The sequence below is a fragment of the Bos indicus genome, chromosome 2 (assembly GCF_029378745.1).
Source record: "Bos indicus isolate NIAB-ARS_2022 breed Sahiwal x Tharparkar chromosome 2, NIAB-ARS_B.indTharparkar_mat_pri_1.0, whole genome shotgun sequence".
Taxonomy (NCBI): Eukaryota; Metazoa; Chordata; class Mammalia; order Artiodactyla; family Bovidae; genus Bos; species Bos indicus.
The window spans coordinates 61,065,200-61,089,317 of NC_091761.1; the positions used below are offsets into that span (position 1 = coordinate 61,065,200).

The window sequence follows — 24,118 nt, forward strand, 5'->3', positions numbered from 1 at the left end:
TTACTAGAATCTGTCTAATGCTAGATGACTAGTGTGACCTGTTTCATTCTTCTGTTCAATTGATAGAGTGACTGATGGGTCATGTGGGCTTTGCTGGAAGGGAGACTTACACAGGAAGACTTGGCATGGGGTGATCATTTGATAAATGGGCTCTGGATGAATGAAGGCAAACACCTCAGGCTCTGTAGAGCAAAAGGGAGCCTCAAGATCCAGAAGCTCCAATAACGCTGCCACACTGACCTTCTCATCAATCATCAGTCAAGGCCCAGCAGTGTTCTGGGGGCAATGAGAAAGCAGAAGAAATTATACCTGGTCCCTGACCTTAAAGAATATATAAACAAAGATATGAGCAGGCAGTCTGTAGAAGCAGGAAGTCAAAAATATATGAAGAGATGTTCAGACTCATCAATTGTCAGGAAAAGTACAAATCAACTTATTAATTAGATGTGATTTCATACAAAATAGAATGGAAAAAAATTGTTTTTAACTGGATGATAATATTGAGTGTCAGCCTAGAGGTGGGATAAGGGGTCCTTTATGTATGGCTGGTGGGAACAAAGACCAGTGCAGCCTTACTGTGAGCAATCTGGCATTTCCAAGTCAAACTGAGCATCAGTCACTTGGTTGGGTCCAACTCTTTGTGACCCCATGGACTGCAGCATGCCAGACTTCTCTGTCCACCACCAACTCCCAGAGCTTGCTCAAACTCATGTCCATCAAGTCGGTGATGCCATCCAACCATCTCATCCTCTATCATCCCCTTCTCCTCCTGCCTTTGATCTTTTTTCAGCATCAGGGTCTTTCCAAAGAGTCAGTTCTTCACATCAGGTGGCCAAAGTATTGGAGTTTCAGCTTCAGCATCAGTCCTTCCAATGAATATTCAGGACTGATTTCCTTTAGGACTGATGGGTTTGATCTCCTTGCAGTCCAAAGGACTCTTAGGAGTTTTCTCCAATAGCACAGCTCAAAAGAATCAATTCTTTAGCACTCAGCTTTCTTTATAGTCCAACTCTCACAACCATACATGACTATCAGAAAAATCATAGCTTTGACTAAATGGACCTTTGTTGGCAAAGTCAAGTCTCTGATTATTACTATGCTGTCTAGGTTGGTCATAGCTTTTCTTTGAAAGTAAGCGTCTTTTAATTTCATGGCTGCAGTCACCATCTGCAGTGATTTTGGAGCCCAAAAAATGTTTCCCCATTTATTTGCCATGAAGTGATGGGATCGGATGCCATGATCTAATTTTTCTGAATGTTGAGCTTTAAGCCAACTTTTTCACTCTCCTCTTTCACTCTCATCAAGAGGCTCTTTAGTTCTTCTTCACTTTCTGTCATAAGGGTGGTGTCATCGCATAGCTGAGGTTACTGATGTTTCTCCCAGCAGTCTTGATTCCAGCTTGTGCTTCTTCCAGCCCAGCATTTCACATGATGTACTCTGTACATAAGTTAAAAAGTAAGGTGACAATATACAGCTTTGACGTACTCCTTTTGTGATTTGGAACCAGTCTGTTGTTCCAAGTTCAGTTCTAACTGTTGCTTCCTGAGCTGCATACAGATTTCTCAGGAGGCAGATCAGGTGGTCTGGTATTCCCATCTCTTGAAGTTTTCACAGTTTATTGTGATCCGCACAGTCAAAGACTTTGGCATAGTCAATATAGCTGAAGTAGATGTTTTTCTGGAACTCTCTTGTTTTTCCGACGATCCAGCGGATGTTGGCAATTTGATCTATGGTTCCTCTGCCTGTTCTAAAACCAGCTTGAATATCTGGAAGATCATGGTTCACATATTATTGAAGCCTGGCTTAGAGAATTTTGAGCATTACTTTGCCAGTGTGTGAGATGATTGCAATTGTGTGGTAGTTTGAATATTCTTTAGCATTGCCCTTTTTTGGCATTGAAATGAAAACTGACCCTTTCCAGGCTTGTGGCCACTACTGAGTTTTCCAAATTTGCTGACACATTGAGTGCAGCACTTTCACAGCATCTTTTAGGATTTGAAATAGCTCAACTGGAATTCCATCACCTCCACTAGCTTTGTTCATAGTGATGCTTCCTAAGGCCTACTTGACTTCACATTCTAGGATGTCTGGCTCTAGCTGGGTAATCACACCATCATGGTTATCTGGATCATGAAGATCTTTTTTGTATAATTCTTCTGTGTATTCTTGCCACCTCTTCTTAATATTTTCTGCTTCTGTTAGGTCCTTACCATTTATGTCCTTTATTGTGCCCATCTTTGCGTGAAATGTTCCCTTGGAATCTCTAATTTTCTTGAAGAGAATTCTAGTCTTTCCCATTCTATTGTTTTCCTCTATTTCTTTGCATTGATCACTGAGGAAGTCTTTCTTATCTCTTCTTGCTATTCTTTGGAACTTTGCATTTAGATGGGTGTATCTTTCCTTCTCTCCATTCCCTGAGCTTCTCTTCTTTTCTCGGCTATTTGTAAGGCCTCCTCAGATAACCATTTTGCCTTTTTGCACTTCTTTTTCTTGGGGATGATCTTGATCACTGCCTTCTGGACAATGTCACGAACCTCCGTTCATAGTTCTTCAGAGATTCTGTCTATCAGATCTAATCCCTTGAAACTACACTTCCACTGTATCATTGTAAGGGATTTGACTTAGGTCATACCTGAATGGTCTAGTGGTTTTCCCTACTTTCTTCCATTCTGGCAATAAGTAGTTCATGATCTGAGCCACAGTTCATGAGCATATGTGTATCCTATACATCATTATTCCAGTTCTGGGTGTGCATATATCCCAAAGAAATCCTCACACAGATTCATAAGGGACCATGAAGTAGGATGCTCATGTTTGCATTATTTGGGATGATGGCATGAAGTTGGAGGTAATCTGGGTATCCACCCCAGGAGACTGGACAGATAAAATATGGGGGAGGGGAGGAAGGGTGTAATTCATGGAGTACTACTACTCAGTTGGAAGCAGCTTAGTGTGTGTTTTTGTTTAGTCACTAAGTCCTGTGCGACTCTTTGTGACCCCATGGATTATAGCCCACCAAGCTCCTCTGTCTATGGGATTCTCCAGGCAAGAATATTGGAGCGGGTTGCCATTTCATACTCCAAAGCATCTTTCCAACTCAGGGATCAAACCCATGTCTCCTGTGTCTCTTCAATTGGCAGGCAAATTCTTTACTACTGAGCTACCTGGGAAGCAACTGACTAGATAATCACATAAAAGCACAGATGGATCTTGAAAGCATGGAGATGGTTGAAAAGAGTGAGAAACAGAATAAGACATAAAACAATAACACTTAGGAAATTAAAAAATATACACTCATAAAACTAGAGTGTTATTTTGTAAGAAGCTTACATGAAGTGATATTTCTTTAAATGCATTAGAATGGTTGCTTCTGTAGGTAACATGTGTAAAGGATAAATAAAGATTTTGCTTCCAGGAGGAAGCAGAGTGATGTTGTAACAGACACATGTGGGGCTTTGGAACATAAGAGCAGACAGAGGCTGGGAGGAATTTGAGGAACGAGTTAGAAAAAGTCTAATTGCCTTGAATAAACTGTTAGTAGAAATCTCGACTTTGGGCACACTGCTGGTGAGGGCTCAGAAGGAAATGAGAAACATGCTCTTGGAAATGGCAGGAAGAGAAACCTTATTATAAAATTGGGAAGTTTAGTAACACTGCTACCTGCTGGGATGTGGAAAGTAAAAAAATATGACTAATGTACTGTGTAGTTGAATTAAGGACTGTGTTCAGAGGAATGAAGGTGCCACCTGGTCTCCTGCTGAGACACAGTAAAATATAGGAGGAGAAAAACAAATGGATGAAAATATTGTGACACACAAAACAGGTTTTGAAATTTTTCAGCCTCTCCAGACAGCAAACAATGCTAAAATTCAGAAGTGACTTCCAAGCAAATGTTAAATCTAGCATTGCTAGGAAAACAGAGTCTAAAGATAAAACTGAAGAGGTGAAAGTAAAACGTTTGTTAAAACCTCAGAAAGATCAAGGATGGAGCCCCAGAGTTTATCAGATCAGATCAGATCAGTCGCTCAGTCATGTCTGACTCTTTGCGACCCCACGAATCGCAGCACACCAGGCCTCCCTGTCCATCACCAACTCCTGGAGTTCACTCAGACTCACGTCCATCGAGTCAGTGATGCCATCCAGCATCTCATCCTCTGTCGTCCCCTTCTCCTCCTGCCCCCAATCCCTCCCAGCATCAGAGTCTTTTCCAATGAGTCAACTCTTTGCATGAGGTGGCAGCATGAAACTGGAGTTTCAGCTTTAGCATCATTCCTTCCAAAGAAATCCCAGGGCTGATCTCCTTCAGAATGGACTAGTTCTATCTCCTTGCAGTCCAAGGGACTCTCAAGAGTCTTCTCCAACACCACAGTTCAAAAGCATCAATTCTTCGGCGCTCAGCCTTCTTCACAGTCCAACTCTCACATCCATACATGACCACAGGAAAAACCATAGCCTTGACTAGACGAACCTTTGTTGGCAAACTAATGCCTCTGCTTTTGAATATGCTATCTAGGTTTGTCATAACTTTCCTTCCAAGGAGTGAGTGTCTTTTAATTTCATGGCTGCAGTCACCATCTGTAGTGATTTTGGAGCAAGCCCCCTTAAAGAGGAAAGGAAAAACTCCTATTTCCCTCTATGTACATTAATGACACCAGAACCAGATGTGGGGAGATTTTCCACATCAAGAAAATTTCTGGTTCTCAGAGGACACCAGCTTGATGTCCTATATTTTAACTTTAACACTAACTGCCTGGAGTTGGCATCAACCCTGAAGATGAGATGGTTGGATGGCATCACCAACTCAATGGACATGAATTTGAGCAAACTAGAGGAGATAGTGAAGGACAGGAAAGGCAGGCAAGCTGCAGTCCATGGGGTCTCAGAGTTGGACACGACTGAGCAACTGAACACCAACAACACGCACAGGTTGAGAATGTGGCCCCGTAAGATTGCCCTTCCCCCACAGCTTCAGACCCTGGTCTTAAGTTCCAGGTTACCACCTGTACTGCTGACCAATTGGCCGTAAATGGTGGGTTTCTGCAACCCATCCTCAAGTTTGATAATCTGCCAGAATGGCTCACAGAACTGAGGAAAGCACTTTACTTACTACTACCTGTTTATTAATATTATAAAGAACACAACTCAGGGACAGTCAGATGGAAGAGATGCAGATAGCAAGGTATGAGAGAAAGGGCACTGGGCTTCCGTGCCGTCTCTGGGTGTCTATCTCCCAGCACCTCCAGATGTTCACCAACTCAGAAGCTCTCTGAACCCCTTTGTGTGTGCATGTTAAGTTGTTTCAGTCATTTCCAACTCTTTGTGACCCCATGGACCATAGCCCACCAGGCTCTTCTGTCCATGGGATTCTCCAGGCAAGAATACTGGAGTGGATAGCCATTCCCTTCTGCAAGGGATCTTCCTGATCCAGGGATCAAACTCACATCTCTTATGTCTTCTGCACTGATAGGCAGGTTCTTTACCACTAGCGCCACCAGGGAAGCCCACTGAACCCCTTTAGTTAGGGGCTTTATGGAGGCTTCTTTACACAGGCACAATTGGTTAAATGATTAGTGGCCCCTGGAGGACAGGGGTTGGGACTGAAAGTACCAATTCTCTAATCATATGCTTGGTTCCACTGGCAATCAGCTCGCCCTCCCTCCCCCAATTCCTAGGGGTTTTCCAAAAGTTGTCTCGTTATCATAAACTCAGGTGTGATTGAAAGAGGCTTGTTATGACAGAAGATTCTCCTTTTATCTTTAGCACTCTGGAGCTGTTTCAGGAACCAGGGACAAAACCCAATGCTATTATTATTCAGGACACCTGTGAAGCTCTGGTCAGGAGCTAGGGATGGAGACTAAATATATATTTCTTATAATATCACAAGATATTAAAGATGTGTCTCACAAATTCCTCTCAATCAAACTATAGGGCTCCTAGAAAGTCAAGGGTATTGGACTTCAGCCATCTCAGCAAGAGCCAAAGAGGTTTATCTCAAAAAAAAAAAAAAAATTATAAGTATGACTTTTGCCTAATGGGGTGAACCCCAAAGAGATTTACAGGAGGTATACAAACTTCTTAAAAGACTTACATTTGTGGAAACATTGCCATCTTTGACTGCAGGAGACAGAAATGGAACAGAATGAGGAGATGCTTTTGGATTCCCAGAATTCTACAGGCAGGAAGCAGGCTAAGAGAGCTACTCAGCTGCAAAAATGTACTACTTTCCATAAAAAAAGAAATGACGATTGAGAGGGCAGAACAACAGCCCAGAAAGAAAAGCTACAAACCAAGCAGAAATAACCCCAGGCCTTGGGATGCAATCAAGAAATAGCCAACATTTGCTTGGCTGACTTTCAGAATTTCTATGGACCAATGAGCCCTTGTGCCTCCAATTTTCCACCTTGTTAAATAGGAATATATTCTTGAGCAACAATTGTATGTTGCATATATGGGGGCCAGATCACTTATCTCTTTGGTCAGACAGGTTTATAGATCAAGAGGATCTGTATGTAAGGTACTACACTTGAGGAGCCTCACCCACACAGGAATTTGATTTAGATGCAATTCTGGACTTTGAGGAGCTTCCTAGGTGGCGCTAGTGGTAAAAAAAAAAAAAAAAAACACCCATCTGCCAATGCAGGAGACTCAAAAGACCTGGGTTGGGAAGATCCCATGAAGGAAGTGGCAACCACTCCAGTATTCTTGCCTGACAAATCCCATGGATTTGTCCTCCCTGCCAGAGGAGCCTGGCAGGCTATAGTCCATGGGGTTACAAAAAGTTGGACATGACCTAGTGACTGAGCACAGAGTACCTAGACTTTGAACAGGAATAATATGAGATGAGGCTTTGGGGACCTAAAGGGGAGGAGTGTATTTTGTATGTCAGAGGGATGTGAATCACTGTAGGTCAGGGGAAAGACTATGAAAGGCAACCTCTAAGGTAGCTCCAAATTATTCCTGCCCCATACACCCAGGCTTTGTATAATAACCCCCTTGAGCTGGCATAGACTTTAGTTTCTAAAAAGTAGAATATGGAGGAAAGCTTACGATATCACTTTGAGGTTAGGTTATAAAAAGATCATGGCTGTCATCTTGGATTTCTCTCTCTTGCACTCTCATTTACTCTGAGGGGAGCCAACTACCATATTGTGAGCAGCTCTGTGGAGAAGCCCACGTGAGAAAGAACTGACTTCTCCAGCTCACAACCATGGAGGACCTGAGATTTGAAAACAGCCCTACAAATGGTTCCTTTCCCACTTGAACATTGCCATCACTGCAGCTTCAGCAACATCATGGTCTTAGCCTTGTGAGAGATCCAGAGCCAGAGGACTCCAGATAAGTTTGTACCTTATTCCAGACTTAGAGAAACTGAAATAATAATTGTCTGTCATTCTAAGCTGATGAGTTTTGCGGTCATTTATTAGGCAGCAAAAAATGACTAATACAGATGTTATCTCCTACAGATTTGATTTTCTAAAGGGATAAAAAATGTTTTTAATGTTTATTTTTAAAATATTAAGAGGAGGTTTTCATCCTATTTATAACAACCTAGCTATGATCACTAACCTAGAGCCAGACATCCTAGAATGTGAAGTCAAGTGGGCCTTAGAAAGCATCACTACGAACAAAGCTAGTGGAGGTGATGGAATTCCAGTTGAGCTATTTCAAATCCTGAAAGATGATGCTGTGAAAGTGCTGCACTCAATATGCCAGCAAATTTGGAAAACTCAGCAGTGGCCACAGGACTGGAAAAGGTCAGTTTTCATTCCAATCCCAAAGAAAGGCAATGCCAAAGGATGCTCAAACTACCACATAATTGCACTCATCTCACATGCTAGTAAAGTAATGCTCAAAATTCTCCAAGCCAGGCTTCAGCAATATGTGAACCGTGAACTTCCTGATGTCCAAGCTGGTTTTAGAAAAGGCAGAGGAACCAGAGATCAAATTGCCAACATCTGCTGGATCATGGAAAAAGCAAGAGAGTTTCAGAAAAACATCCATTTCTGCTTTATTGACTATGCCAAAGCCTTTGGCTGTGTGGATCACAATAAACTGTGGAAAATTCTGAAACAGATGGGAATACCAGACCACCTGACCTGCCTCTTGAGAAACCTATATGCGGATCAGGAAGCAACAGTTAGAACTGGACATGGAACAACAGACTGGTTCCAAATAGGAAAAGGAGTATGTCAAGGCTGTATATTGTCACTCTGCTTATTTAACTTCTATGCAGAGTTCATCATGAGAAACGCTGGGCTGGAAGAAGCACAAGCTGGAATCAAGATTGCCTGGAGAAATATCAATAACCGCAGATATGCAGATGACACCACCCTTATGGCAGAAAGTGAAGAGGAACTAAAAAGCCTCTTGATGAAAGTGAAAGAGGAGAGCGAAAAAGTTGGCTTAAAGCTCAACATTCAGAAAACTAAGATCATGGCATCTGGCCCCATCACTTCATGGGAAATAGATGGGGAAACAGTGGAAACAACGTCAGACTTTATTTGGGGGGGCTCCAAAATCACTGCAGATGGTGATTACAGCCATGAAATTAAAAGATGCTTACTCCTTGGAAGGAAAATTATGACCAACTTAGATAGCATATTGAAAAGCAGAGATATTACTTTGCCAACAAAGGTCCGTCTACTCAAGGCTATGGTTTTTCCTGTGGTCATATATGGATGTGAGAGTTGGACTGTGAAGAAAGCTGAGCACTGAAGAATTGATACTTTTTTTGTTGTTGTTTTTTTTTTATTATTATATTCTGAGTTGTTTTTTTTTTTAAACTTTACAATATTGTATTAGTTTTGCCAAATATCGAAATGAATCCGCCACAGGTATACCCGCGTTCCCCATCCTGAACCCTCCTCCCTCCTCCCAGAATTGATGCTTTTGAACTGTAGTGTTGGAGAAGACTCTTGAGAGTCACTTGGACAGCAAGGAGATCCAACCAGTCCATTCTAAAGGAGATCAGTGCTGGGCATTCGTTGGAAGGAATGATGCTAAAGCTGAAACTCCAGTACTTCGACCACCTCATGTGAAGAGTTGACTCATTGGAAAAGACTCTGATGCTGGGAGGGATTGGGGGCAGGAGGAGAAGGGGACAACAGAGGATGAGATGGCTGGATGGCATCACCAACTTGATGGACGTGAGTTTGAGTGAATTCCGGGAGTTGGTGATGAACAGGGAGGCCTGGCATGCTGCAATTCATGGGGTCACAAAGAGTCAGACATGACTGAGCGACTGAACTGAACTGAACTGAAGTAATTATAAACAGTCTACCACAGTTTCATTCAGTTAAGTCCTCATTCTACAGAGATTTTTGTCTGATTCCCTGGTTTCTAAGAGCAGATGTCCCTTGGGGAAGAAGGCATGTGACACAGAATAGTACAGGGTGACACAGACCACAATGAAGGCTTAGTCTAGGAAGAATAGGAACCCAGGGACAGGAGTTACTGAGGTCCACTGGGATATCTCTAAGAGTGTATGCTCGACTCAGGACTCAGCGACACAAAAACAATTCTAATTGGCTTATGCTCAATAACTAAAAGTTCCAACAAGTGTACACTGGTTTTCGGCACAGCTAGATTTAGGGTAGCCCAGATGATGTTATAAAGAGCCAGTCACCCCCTCTCTGACTCTGTTTTCTGCTATCTTGGCTCCTTTTCAAGCAGACTGTTTCACAAGGGCTGAGCTGATCTACCAGGTGTCAAAGGAGTAGATTAAGACAACGTAACAAAATGAAAGTAACAAGCTTTTATTTACTTGCTGCCATAGGATAGGAAGGGGTTTCCCAGGTGGAAGTGAAAGTCTCTCTCTCAGTCATGTTCGACTCTTTGTGACCCCATTATATAGACCATGGAATTCTCCAGGCCAGAATACTGGAGTGGGTAGCCTTCCCCTTCTCCAGGGGATCTTCCCAAACCATAGATCGAACCCAGGTCTCCCTCATTGCAGGCAGATTCTTTACCAGCTGAGCTACAATGGAAGCCCAAGACTACTGGAATGGGTAGCCTATCCCTTCTCCAGTGGATCTTCCCAACCCAGGAATCAAACCCAGGTCTCCTGCATTGCAGGTGGATTCTTTACCAACTGAGCTATCAGGGAAGCACTATTGGTAAAGAACCCACCTGCCAATGCAGGAGACACAGTGATGTGGGTTTGATCTCTGGGTCAGGAAAATCCCCTGAAGGAGGGCATGGTAACCCACTCCAGTATTCTTGCCTGGAGAATCCCCATGGACAGAGGAGCCTGGCAGGCTACAGCCCATAGGGTCACAAAGAGTCAGACAATACTGAAGCGACTAAGCATGCACACATAGGATAGGAAAGAGAATAAATCCCTTTGTCCCCCAGTGCTCCATTTATCCCCATGAGTCAGCACCTGGGGAGGGACAACTGTATCAGCACAGGTCAGGGGAACTGTCTCACTGTTGACGGATCCCCAAACAATAGGTTTCTGCCTTTTTATGCATCTGGGGTGAGAGGGTGGTGACGCCTAGGATGAGAAAAGTTCAGAGTACTGAGTCCAAGTGGAGAAAGTATCTGCAAGATTCCCCCTACTTCCCCCATAAGAAAGCTGCAGCTGAGGCCTCTGCACATCCCCAATAAAGAGGCCTCTGATGGAGGTTTCTGGGCCAGGAATGCAGATCTGAATAACAGCAGGTTGGCCACGGGGCCTAGTCCTTGACTGCAACTCCCTTCAGAGCCTACCATGCATTGGCTGCTGTGGGAAGGACAGTTCTCCGCCCTGAGGCCTGCCAGGTAAAGTGTGATGGACTAAATGTTTGTGTTCTCCCATCCCCCACCCCAAATTTGTATGCTGAAGCCCTAACCCCCATCTAATAATATTTGGAGGTAGAGACTTTGGGAAGTAATGAGAGTTAGATTAGGTCATGAGGGTGGGGCCTCCATTGATGGGGTTATATCCTTATAGGAGGAAGAAGCACCAGGGCTCTCCCTCTTTCTACATATGTACATGCACAGAGAGGTCATGTGAGCACACAGGGAGATGGCAGCTGTCTGCAGACCAGAAAGTAGGCCCTCAAATCTGCCAGCACCTTGATCCTGGACTTCCCAGCCCCCAGAATTGCGAGAACAAGTGTACATTGTTCAAGTCACCCCATGTGACATAAAATCTTTGTAAAATTGCCTATGGTAAGGCCTGAAAGATGACACATAGGTTTTTGGCTAGGCTCTGATCCCTCGCTTTTCCTCTATGGTAGCGAGATGACCATCAGCAGCTCCAGACCGACATCCTATGCCTTTCAGAAACACCACTAGGAAGAGAAGACTCTGTCTTAGCAGTTCTAGCAGAAACTGTGAGACAGGCTCTGATGAGCGGACTTTGGTTCTGTACCCATCCCCACACCAAAGATGGTGGCCAAGCTGATGAAACTAACGGACTGGTCTGGATCTGAATCTGGGGTTTGGGGCAGGACTTTCCCAAACTACTTAAACTGAGAGTGAGGGAGGAACACTTTCACCAGAAGTGGAAGTGGATCCTAGGTAAGCAGAACCCACAGATGCCCACTCTCTGTGCTTGAAAGTGAAAAGATTTCTATTCAATAAATATTTACTGAGCTGTATGCCAGGCACTGTGTTGGGCCCTGGAGAGATGGCAGTGAATGAGAGCATAAAGCTTAAATTCTACTGCCAGTGATAGCTAATAAACAATAAGCTGATGAAACACAGCTAGTTAGACTGTGAAGAGGGTTAAGGGAACAAAATTAAAGCAAGAAAGAGGCATAGAAGGTATGTGTATGAGGAAAGGGCACCCAGAAAGGCCTTACTGAAGGCAGTCAGAGAAAATGTATCCCAGAGAGCTGGGGAAAATGTATTCTAAGCAGATGGAACAGCCAAGACAAAGGTCTTGTTATGGGAGCATGCAGCTTACTATGTTTGAGAAAACACAAGGAGTCCAAGTTGCCACATAAAATATGAAATGTTCAGCTAAATTTTAATTTCAGGGACTTCCCTGGTGGTCCAGTGGCTAAGACTCCACACTCCCAATGCAGGGGGCCTGGGTTTGATCCCTGGTCAGGGAACCAGATCCCACATGCCACAACTAAAGATCCCTCATGACACAATTGAGACACGAAACAGCCAAATTAAATAATTTAAAAATTTGAATTTTAGATAAACAACATAAGAATTTTTTAGCATAAGTACATCCCAAAGGTTGAATGGGCCATAATTAATGCTAAAACATTTGGAACACATTTATACTAAAAAAAACTATTCATTGTTTATCTGAAATTCAGATTTAACTGGGTATCCTCTATTTTTGTTTGCTAAATCTCTACGTTGGTGTGACTGAAGTAGAGTGAAGAAGCAGGAGAGGGTGTTATGGGTTGAATCATGTCACCCAATAGAAGATATTTTGAAGCCCTCACCCTCAGAACTCCAGAATGTGACCTTATTTGTTAATACGGCTATTGCAGATACAATAGTTGAGATGAGAATATACTAGAGTAGGGTGGGCCCTGATCCAAAATAACTATTGTCCTTATAAGAAGATGGCTCCGTGACGACACAGAGACACACAGGGAGAAGGCCATGTGACCACAGAGGCAGAGGTTACAGAGCTGCAGCTGCAAGGCAACAGATGCTAAAAATAGCAACCACCACCAGAAGCTAGAAAGAGGCAAGAAAGGATCCTTCCCCTTCAAGTTTCAGAGGGAGCGTGACCCTACTTTGACTTTGGACTTCTAGGTCTAAGAACCATGAGAGAATAAATGTCTGTTGTTTTAAGCTGCCCAACTTGTGGTGCTTCATTACAGCTGCCCTGGGAAACTAACAGGGAGCCGCAGATGAGGGCAGAGCAGTAAGGAGGGGGATGGCTGGATCCTGCGGGGCCTTGGAGGCCACGTGAGGACTTGGCTTGCTCTCCGAGGCATCTGAGAGTTTGGGGAGAGAAGTGACATGTGGAAAGAGATGTAAGAGCTCTCCCAGAGGACGCAAGGGAAGGAAACGGTATGCAATGTAGTAGGGACTACAGGCAGTTAAGTCCTGCTAGAGTGTGTAGGTAAAGGCAGTGGGCAGGGCAAAAGGTGAGCAGAGCTTGACAAGCCTCTTGGTAACAAAAACAGGGATATGCTTCCCTCTCTGTAGGCAAGAGGAAACCACCAGAGTGTACCACTGTTCATGGTTTGTATTATTCATCATATTAGAGATGAGTACTGAAGAATTCAAGGTGGTGGACCATGGTGAAATTCCAATACCACGGTTGGCAGGGGAAAGAGACAACCTTCTCCAGGGAATCTTCCTGACCCAAGGATGAAATCCACGTCTCTTACATTGCAGGCAGACTCTTTACCATCTGAGCCACCAGGGAAGCTCTTCCATGAGATAGGGGACCTTAATCCAAGCCCCTCAAATCACACAAATGAGACAATCACATTCCCACATACTCCAGGGTAACTTAGAATATAGCTAGGATTTCTCTGAATTATCAGAGATTCTATCCAAGACCATGGATATGCTGAGGGAGATAAAATTCCTGTCTGCAGGGCAGGGTCTGGAGGAGCAAGTAGATCGTCTAGGAGAGAGCAACAGGGAGATTCTAAAATGTCATGGGTCTCATTAGGGATATCTTTCACAAAGGTAGTCCTGGAACCACATTCTGAGAAACTCTAAGAGAAAACATAAAGTAAGGGAGGAAAACAGGGTATGTGTGTGGGTATGGACAGGTGTGATGTGCAATTTGGGTTAGGGCAGCAGGTAATGTCATTAAGAAGGTACTATTCTATGCTGGAATAACATGCAAATTTTTGTGAGTATATCCCTTCCTGGGAAAGTGGATACATAACTACCATGAGATTTTTTTAAGAGATACTGAACCAAATTAGGACTGAGAACCACTGCATTAGTAACAGACGTTTTCTGCTTTGAGACAGAAGTTCAGAATCCACTTATATTTTGAGTATCCAAAAGACTTTGGCCTTAAACAGTGGTTCTCAACCTTAGCTGCATATTAGAATTACCTGAGGGGCTTTAAAAATTACTAATGTCTGGGTCTTAACCCTAGAAAGTCTGATTTAATTGGTTTGAGAGTATGACCTGGGAACTGGAATATTAAAAGCTCCCCCAGGAGATTCTAATTGCAGGAAAAGCAGAGAAAAACCAGTGAAGGGTTTTAGATGAGCCCTACCTCGTGGTAAGAAAGCTGGGGTGATTATTTCCACTCACCCACTAATAAACTGAGACTCTGGAGAACGTGTGACGACCGAGGTTCCACAGCTGGTGAAGTGATTCGAGCCCAGGTTCTTGGCATCCCGATTCTGTGCTCTGGCCACTTCCATCATGGGGCAGAGGCAAGCAGGATTTTGGTAAGGAATGAAGGGCCAATGCAGGGCTCCTGCACTAGGAATGACAGGCCTGGGGGAAAACTCTCATGGTAGGAAGGGTGGGGTGACTATTCTTGGGTGATTACTCTAGGGTAAAGAGGGGAAGAAAAAGTGGCTCACGGGAAAAGCAATCAAGAGTTGATAAAACCAACTGCAGGCCAGTAAGAAACGCTACTGCTTGGCCTGCATCTGTGAGGACTCCCATCTCCCCTACAACAACCCAGTCAGCACTGCCCTCCCAGCTGGCCCAGTGCTGAACAAAACAACAGCAACAACAAAAACCCTCTGAGATAAATGACATTAACAGCTTTGTGGCTTCCGATAATCCAATTCCTTCCTCATTCTTTACCACCAGCCAGGATTGCTGATGTGGGGGTGGGGGGCATGGGAGTGGGCAGAAGGTAGACCAGAAAGAAGTCACTATGCTAAAAGTAATGCCTCCATCAGCTCAGTAAAATCCTAAAACACTTTCAACTGGGACAAAGCTTTCTATTCTCTAAGTGGTAATAAGTAATGACTTCAAAAGCCAAAGCCCCTAGGAGAGAGAAGACTATGGATTAAGAGCTCAAGGTCTTAAGTGTTCAAACTTCTTTTTAAACAGAACACTTTCAGCAAAAATATCTTTATATGTGTGTATATGTTTATGGATCATCTATATGTCATATTATACTTTACATTTGATGTGTTATATATACATGTCTGTGATGTGACTATTACATATATACTATATTGTACTCTTATTACATGTAATATACATAATATATAATTTAATGTATGTGTATATAAATATAAAGGAGATCAAAGTAAACTTACTGTAGACAAAGCAAGGGCCAAATCGGAAATTTCTTGGTGGGCAGAAGATAGTGGGAGAAGAGAATATCCCCCACTCCCCCTGTTCTGCCTCCCCCTGTCTGCCCTTCCCCCAAGCCAGATCACCCTTAAGCCATCTCAGCCAAACTCCTAGGACAGTTTGTAACAGCTGCAGGAAGGAATTCATTAATTTACTGGACATGTGTTGAAATTCCACTGGGTGCCTGGCTTTGTGCTAGATTCTAGGACCACAGGTACAGGAATAACAGCCTCCTTCTTCAAGGACCTCATCATTCTCTTGAATGACCATCAATCCTGAGTCTCTTGAGTGACCATCAATCTCTTGAGGGTCATGGACAGGAAAGGGATAATTACACAAAATGTGATAGGCACCTCACCTTGCTAGGGTGGGGGAGGGAGGAATAGCAGGGAAGGCTCATCAAAGGAGGAGACCCCCAAAGTTAGGGGCCACTTTAGAGCAAGGCTTTTTTATTGAGGTATAGTTGATTTATCCCTGGGTTGGGAAGATCCCCTGGAGTAGGAAATGGCAACCCGCTCCAGTATTCTTGTCTGAAAAATTCCATGGACAGAGGAATCTGGTGGGTTTCAGTCCGTGGGGTTGCAAAGAGTTGGCTATGATTGAGCAACAAGAGCGTGCGCACGCGCACACACACACACACACACACACACACACTCCCTGGCTCAGAGCAAGTTTTGATAAGATGCTGACAGGGCAGTAGAAAGACTTTGAATATTGAAATTTAAATAGGGCAGAACTAGAAAGACGAAAAGGCAGGGCACCTGCCGGTGCCAGAGACCAGAGTCTCAGGGGATAAATCCTGCTCTCTCACAAGCTTTTCCTGGTGGCCCCAGTGCCATTTCCTGGGCTCTACTCACAGGATGGAAGGAGGCGACCAGAGGCCCCGTCCAGACCCATAGCCCAGAGGTGCAGGTCTGGGGCCACCAGACTGGGGCTCTGGCGTGAAAAGAGCTCTCTTTGAAGTGAAAAAGATCAAAATGGCTTTTGAGAAATCAGATCTCCTCAGCTGGATTTCAGCCCTGAGAGCTTGCTTTGCCAAAGGCTGGCAATAAAAAGGGAGCAAATGCTCAATAAAGTTCTGAGGCCCACAGGGAAAGCCTCTCCATCGCAGGCTGACCTCTGAGAGGACCCATCCCCTACACACAGGCAGGCAAAGCCCACAGAAGAGGAAGGAGGCAGGGGCCTGGGCCAGGGGTACCCCGAGGCCAGGCATCACCCAGGAGGAGAGCAGAGCACAGAATCACCCTCTGAACAAGCTCCCAAGGAATAAGGTCAGGATGACTTCTGCCTGAGACAAGGGAGATAAAAGCAGGACAGTGTGGTGTCATCATCACACACACAGTGGGGCCCTCATGGTGCTCCTCTCCACCCCCAAAAGAAATCAGAAAGCACAGGGAATTCCTGGTGTTTTGGCCTTTTTTCCGTGGTCTCTTGTCTCAAAAACTGCTTTTTCCTCTCTACTTCTTCATCTTCTTCCTTCTTCCCGTGACACCCTGGTGAGAAAGAAAAATGCCCACATGGGCCTTTTTTTCAAGATATAATCAAGGCTCTGAACTTTTATCTTGCTTTTAAGAGCACTCTGCACCTATAGAGCCTGGCAAGGCTCTGTGGGCCTCAACTATCTCCCTGAGATGGATGGGGCCCCTCACCCCGGGGAGAATGCACCCCCTGCAGCTTTCCCAGATGGAGAAGCTGTGTCACAGGAGGCCGGGCTGCACTACCCTGCTTCTAACAGGCACTCATCTTTGTTTCCACACCCCAGCCAGGAGATTTTTCAATGAGACTGCCGGCTTGAGAAGGTCCTCCCAGCTCAGAAAAGAGGAAACCGAGGCCGGGGACTTCCCAGTGCCCCAGCCCAGGCCTGCAATGAGACAGGAGAGCCCAGTGTGAGGATTCCCCGGCCCGCAAGTTCTCATGTCTCCTTCTGGGGGACCCTCAGCACAGCAGGCCATATTACCAAATAGCCTGGGGAAGCCAAGTGTGGACCAAGGTCTCCCAGAGAGGCAGAGAAGAGCTGGCTTTCTGTCCCATCACCTCCCACTGCAGCAGGCACCGAGGAGGAAATTAAAGCTTCAGGGAGAGTTTGCTGATGAGTTGAGTCTCTTGCCAACAGTCAGAAAGAAGGAAAGCTCGGGTCTGAAACCAGGCAGTATGGCACCAAAACCCGCATCGCTGCTACTCCCTCTGCCAGATCATTCAGCAAAGCTTTAGGCCTCTTGGGCTTCATTACAGGACACAAGTAGAAGGCAATTGACTTTCTCATTTCCTCATTAGCCCAGAGTTGTTTTCCAGGCTGGGAAAAAGCTATACAATATCCAAGGTGACCTTCCAGAAAGGGAAGGCTGTGGGCTCCACAAGGACAAGGACCAGGTTTGACTCTTCTTTGCATCCTCAAAGCACATGTTCAAATAGTCCTTGCTGATTCCTGGCCTGGACATATACAGACTGTGCAGACAAAGGCAAGCTGCTGAATGTCTCTGGGCTCCAGGTCCCTAATCTATAAAATGGGGAGCATAACGCAGCTCTCCCACTGTAGCTGCATGATTAGAAACTATATGTGTAAAGTCCCTCCCACTATACATGGCACATAGTAGGTGCTCAGTGAATAATGGTTGTCACAGCTACGTTCAAAGCCAAAATGCCAAGGGTCAGGAGTGTGACTGGACATACCCAAAGTGCTTGCCTGAAAGCCAGATAGAGCAAGACAAGATAACTCAAGATATTCTTATAGATGTTTTTCAAGCAGCCTTCTCTGAAAGTTCTCTTTTAGAACTTTAGAAGGCTCTGAGTGATTCAGACTCTCAAAGAAGGAAGATTCTCAGGAATCTTTATTATACAAGATATTTGATTCGTGGGCTTCCCTTGTGGCTCAGCTGGTAAAGAATCCACCTGCAATGTGGGAGATCTGGGTTTGATCCCTGGGTTGGGAAGATCCCCTGGAGAAGGGAAAGGCTACCCACTCCAGTATTCTGGCCTGGAGAATTCCATGGACTATACAGTCCAAGGGGTCACAAAGAGTCGGACAAGGCTGAGCGACTTTCACTTTCACTTTTCTCTTTGATTAGGAACTCCCCCTCTCTTTCCTCCTAACAGAATCCCGATGTCATGCTACATTCCTTAGTAGGGTCTTATGCTTTCAGGAAGTCTAGCTCCAGCCCCAGAGTCTGAGACATAATTAATCTAAACCTATCATAGTGGTTCATGGCCCATCAGTTCAGTTCAGTTCAGTTCAGTCGCTCTGTCATGTCCAACTCTTTGCAACCCCATGAATCGTGGCACGCCAGGCCTCCCTGTCCATCACCATCTCCCGGAGTTCACTCAGACTCACATCCATCGAGTCCGTGATGCCATCCAGCCATCTCATCCTCTGTATTTCCCTTCTCCTCCTGCCCCCAATCCATCCCAGCATCAGAGTCTTTTCCAATGAGTCAACTCTTCATATATCAGAGATTTATTCAGACTTGGGCACAGGACATGGTTATTATGACTAATAGAAGATGAGAAAAAGTAAAACAGAATTTTCTTCTAGAAAGAATTTTCCTTAGGGACCAAAAGTGTATATGCAGTCCCTTTTCTCTTCATGAATACTGTGATGATGATGTGACATCTGGATCCATGGCAGCTGTTTTGTACTCATGAGGAAAGCTGATGCAAAGACAAAGCCAACACACTAAATATGGCAGAATAGAGAACATCTTGATCCTAAAAACAAGCTGGAGCTACTGAATTAAACAACTCTGTAGCACCCTATTTGGGACTTCTTATTATGTGAGATGATAATATTTCTTTCTATTCAAGCCACTTGAATCCATGATTTTTATTGCTAGCACCAAAGAGTATTTGGCAAATTTGCCATCTTAAAAAAGGTAATCTCTGAAAGGAAGTAATCCTTAAATTACCTTGACAGAGAACCAAATATCTTGAGTTGAATAAGAACCCATAGTCTGAGGCTCAGACACAAATACTTCTGCAAGCACAGGGTGAAGCCAATCATAATACACTGGAGTCCAGAAAGGTACAGTCTTAGGAAGGAGTACTCAGTTTTTCTGATTCTGCTGAAATCCTGGCTTCCTCAAGGAGCAGCAGATCTGTACTGGCCAGAGCCCTGGCTTAGTTCAGGAGGCCTCTAGGTTTCCTCTGAACCCAGAGGCAGCCACGTTCCATGCTTTGTGAACAAATAACAAAGGTTGCTGCAGGATTTGGACAGGATAACACTCAGAACTAAGAGCGCAGCCTTAGGAAACACTCAAGCAGTCACACATTGCCAAGAGTCCACAAAGCACAGGATGTCTTTAATTTTTCCACCTGTTAGGGTTCATCAGCAGGGAAGGGAAAAATATGGAATCCAGTGTGGCCCATGAGGCATGCACTCATTAACACATGATTTGTGCTGGGTAGCAGATACTGCTGTGGGTGCTGGCAGGGGATGAGGTGGTTGAAAACCTGCCCCGCTGCTGCCCTCATGGGGCTCTCAGAGGAGGTGGGGAGTGTGGAAGGAGGCAGGAAGAACAGCCTGGGCACACATGAACACAGGAAAGCATCATTCCAAATGCCAGGCAGTAGATGCTAACTGCCAAGGAGGTCCTAGAGGAGGTCTAGGTATTGCAAGAGGACAGGATCACCTCAGGTAGGGGGCCTTCTCAGAGAATGTAAGGAGTCATGTGACTGCTCAGTGCATGTTCACTTTTCTAAAAGGGCTGTCCAGATCTGAGAGCCTTTTTTTCCCCCCCTAAAGTACCCAGACTGGCTGCTGGGTGCCCACCATCACATCTGGGTGGCTTCAGTGTAGAGAGCAAAAACACCCAGAGTTTTGTCACCAAATGCACAACAGGAGGCAGGGATAGCTGCTATGACCCCAGGGCCAATCCAGCCTTACTGTACATGGCTGAAGGTGAAGGTGAAGTCGCTCAGTCGTGTCTGACTCTTTGCGACCCTGTGGACTGTAGCCTACCAGGCTTCTCCGTCCACGGAATTCTCCAGGCAAGAATACTGGAGTGGGTTTTGCCATTCCCTTCTCCAGGGGATCTTCCCAACCCTGGGATCGAACCCAGGTCTCCTGCATTGCAGGCACATTCTTTACCATCTGAGCCACCAGGCACTGTCCTAGGTACTGTACATGGCTAAGATTGGTTTTTACATGTTGAACAAGGAAGAAAAAGGAGGAGGAAGAAGAAGAGGAGGACAGGGTGGGGAAGGGGTGGAGGGGAGGAGGAAAGAGACTGGGAAGGAGAAGAGTGAGAGGAAGAAGTGGCAGTAGCATCAGGGAAATCTGTGGCCTGTTAAACCTGAAATATTTACCATCTGGTTCTTTACAGAAACAAATTTGCTGATGCTTGGACTAGACTACAGTGGCCAAAAGTGTAACCCTTATTTGACAGGTTTCCTTGAGGTCTGCCTGGGACAACGGAAATACGCTTGGCTGCCAAGGCCCCCTCCTGATCTAGGCAGGTGCTCTGGGTACGAGAGCAACCAGTTTAAGAGCTGAGGGGTTTGGACCCCTCCTATTAATAGTTCTCCTCTGTGTGTAACCTTTCAGGTCTGTGCCAACCTTCAGGGACTCCCCACAGTAATGATTCACACAGGACAAATGGACATTCCAACACACTCCTAGCATCCACCACTCCTGAGAGCCAGGCCTTCAGGAAAGCCATGAAGAGTCTAGCTCCACACACAGCCCATCAAACAGAAAATACACTTCTTTCCCCAGGTAGGCAGAGCAGGTGGGGGAAAAAAAGATAAATAAATGCCAGGAGGTCCAGGGCGCCCTCCAGATCCCCATACTAAGGGGACCTCCTGGTTTGCAGACTGCAGGCCCCCAGCCCTGCACCAGATTGGTTCCTTGGGCACCAGCCCTGCCTGCTCTGGCAGGAAGCCATGCTGAAGCGGCTGCCCCATGTTGGAGCCAAGGATCTATTCTAGGGAGCCTATCACCCAGGAACAGAAGCTACAAAGCAAACCAACCGCCTTATGTATTTGAATGGGATTCAAACAATTTGAGTTTCTAGAGTCTTTCAGCTGGCTGGTATTTCCAGCAGCAATCAGCAGACAGAGGCAGTTATTGTATCAGCACAGAGAAGATACTTTTATGATCAATGAAACTCATTATATTCAAATATCCAATTCCTGCCAACACACAATTAAAATAATTATTTCAAAGCAATTTGTTATATAATTGAGTCTTTTCTATATATATATTATATACATATATATATATATATATATATATATAATTTGCTATATAATTAAGTGTCTTACAATTGCTACCGCCTCAAAGAAACAGCAGCAATTTTTATTTCAGGGGGTGGGAATCAGACTTGGCTGGCAAAGGGACTTTTGGTTGCCCCTGGACACCTGGCCAGGCTTCCCTGGTGGCTTAGCTGGTAAAGAATCCACCTGCAATGTGGGAGACATGGGTTCAATCGCTGGGTTGGGAAGATCCCCTGGAGGAAGGCATGGCAACACTCCAGTATTCTTGCCTGGAGAATCCCATGGACAGAGGAGCCTGGCAGGCTACAGTCCACGGGACACAGCTGAGCAACTAAGCACAGGACACCTGGCCACAGGCTGTATTGGTAGTGAGAGGGGAGGGGGGTTGTTTGAGGGATTCCTGCCTATTCTCTTCCTTTGGCTTGAGAAGCTGACTGCTAGCCTAAGAGTTCTTTGAGACATGGGGGCTTCCCAAGTGGCTCAGTGGTATAGAATTCACTTGCCAGTGCAGGAGATGTGGGTTCAGTACCTGCATCAGGAAGATCTTCCGGAGAAGGAAATGGTAACTCATTCCAGTGTTTTTTCTGGGATAATCTCATGGACAGAGGAGCCTGGCAGGCTGTAGTCCACAGAGTCGCAAAGTTGGACACAACTGAGCATGCGTGCATGCACTTTAAGAGATGTATTTATTTTTGGCAAAATGTTAATACCCTTGGAAGTTCATCTCTCTCAAATATTCAGTAATGGGCACATCTTTTATAGTGAAAACATTATACTTTTTAAGAGAAATAAATGTTGTGAGAGCTATCTGACAGGAACCTCACAGATGAAAATGCCTTCTTCTAGGGGTGGCCAGTGGCGGAGGATGAGGAGAGGCTGGACCATCAGTGTGGATCCTGAGTGAGTGAGTGAAAGTCTCTCCATCGTGTCTGACCCTCTGCGACCCCATGGACTAGTTCATGGGATTCTCTAGGCCAGAATACTGGAGTGGGTAGCCTTTCCCTTCTCCAGGTGATCTTCCCAACCCAGGGAAAGAACCCAGGTATCCCACATCACAGGCAGATTCTTTACCAGCTGAGCTACAAAGGAAGCCCAAGAACACTGGAGTGGGTAGCCTATCCCTTCTCTAGCGGATCTTCCCAGCCCAGGAATCCAACCAGGGTCTCCTGCATTGCAGGTGGATTCTTTACCAACTGAGCTATCAGGGGATCCTGACTACTTAGCTAAACACCAGGGTCCATGAAAAAGGCTATTCTAGGTTTGCACCAAGGGGAATCCAATTCTTGAACACCCGTGTAGGATCAGTAAGATTCAGTAGAGATGGGGAGATTTCTCTTTGCACCTGTTGATCCATTTATCTTTGTCAAGGGGAAAACACAGATATCCATAGGGGTCAGACAAGTAACATAAATGAAGGAGGTGGACAGGTACAAGTCAGGGGGAAGTTCTGGGGCCTGAGTCATCACTCTGTTTTCAAAGGGAGCAGCTACTGTTCAGCCCCAAACTATATGGCAGAAACAAAGGGCCAATGTCGCCATATCATCTACTTTTCAAAATAGAAGTCAGAAACTCAGAGTTCGTGTGTGACATCCCAATTTTTGTATGTTGACTCACTTTTATAGTCATTGTACAGCCTAGTCAAAGTATGTCAGTGGTATACATATAACTTATTCACTGTATTGTACAGCAAAAACTAACACAACATTGTAAAGCAACTATATTCCAATAAAAATTTAAGAAAATAAAATGTTAAGTCTGAGTTTATAACAAATAAATATAACATCAAAAAAATTTAATTAAAAAACATATGTCAGTGGGCTGTCTACAGCTTCCCATATCTATAAACCCTGACAGTGATGTCTGTCAAATCAAAGTAAATAGAGAGGGAACTGTCACAGGTTGGGTCTCCAGCAGCAGATGCGAAGATGGGGTATGAGGGACAGAATGTTTACTGGGGATCTACACCTGTGGAAGGAAGGGGGCAGAGGAAGATTAGAGAAAGGGAGAAGCAGGCATGCCTGACCAAGCCTATGCCACCTGAGAAAAAAGTTCCAGCTCAAATATTGTTTGTCAGATTCTAGAAAATGCAACCTAATATATAGTGCCATATAGCAGCCCAGTGATTGCCTGGCATTCAGGACATAGAGATGGTTACACGTAGGTAGGCACCATGAGGTGTGACTGAAAAGGTCTCTTCAGCAGTGGTGGTTTCACAGGTGTATGCAATTGTCAGAACACATCAGATGGTATACTTTAAATGGATGAGATTTATTCAATATAAGTTATACCTCAATACACCTCAACAAAAGCATATTCTTTTATGAAAATACATTGCTTGTCAGAGCTGTCTGTCATCAGTCCCAATGGATGGACTATTATATCTTGTCTTACTCAGTCATCAGATACAGATTTTCCTAGGAAGGGGTTGACCTTGTGTGAGCCAGCTCTTAGCAACAGAGGCTGATCCTAAAAGAGCTCAGTGCTAGAGACTTTCCCAGCTAGACATAATGTCCCTCCTTGAAGGCTGGTGTGGATATATAGACAGTGAGTCTCATGTCTAGAAGTACAGAATCAAAATCCCAGACTCACTGTAACACAATTGGCCAAGCATGTCATAGAGTCACCAAAGCCACCTTCTAAAGGCCAAATGCTACTTTCTATTATAAAGGTCATTGAGATGGGCTGGTCTGTAGAAACGATCTTGAACTGATGGTCA

At 44.8% G+C, this 24,118-nt stretch overlaps 1 long non-coding RNA gene across 5 annotated transcripts in view; it reads right to left on the bottom strand.

The window, feature by feature from the left end:
* The window catches only part of LOC139176414 (uncharacterized), a 544,804-nt gene that overhangs the window by 244,262 nt on the left and 276,424 nt on the right, over positions 1-24,118 (bottom strand). The window lies entirely within an intron of this gene.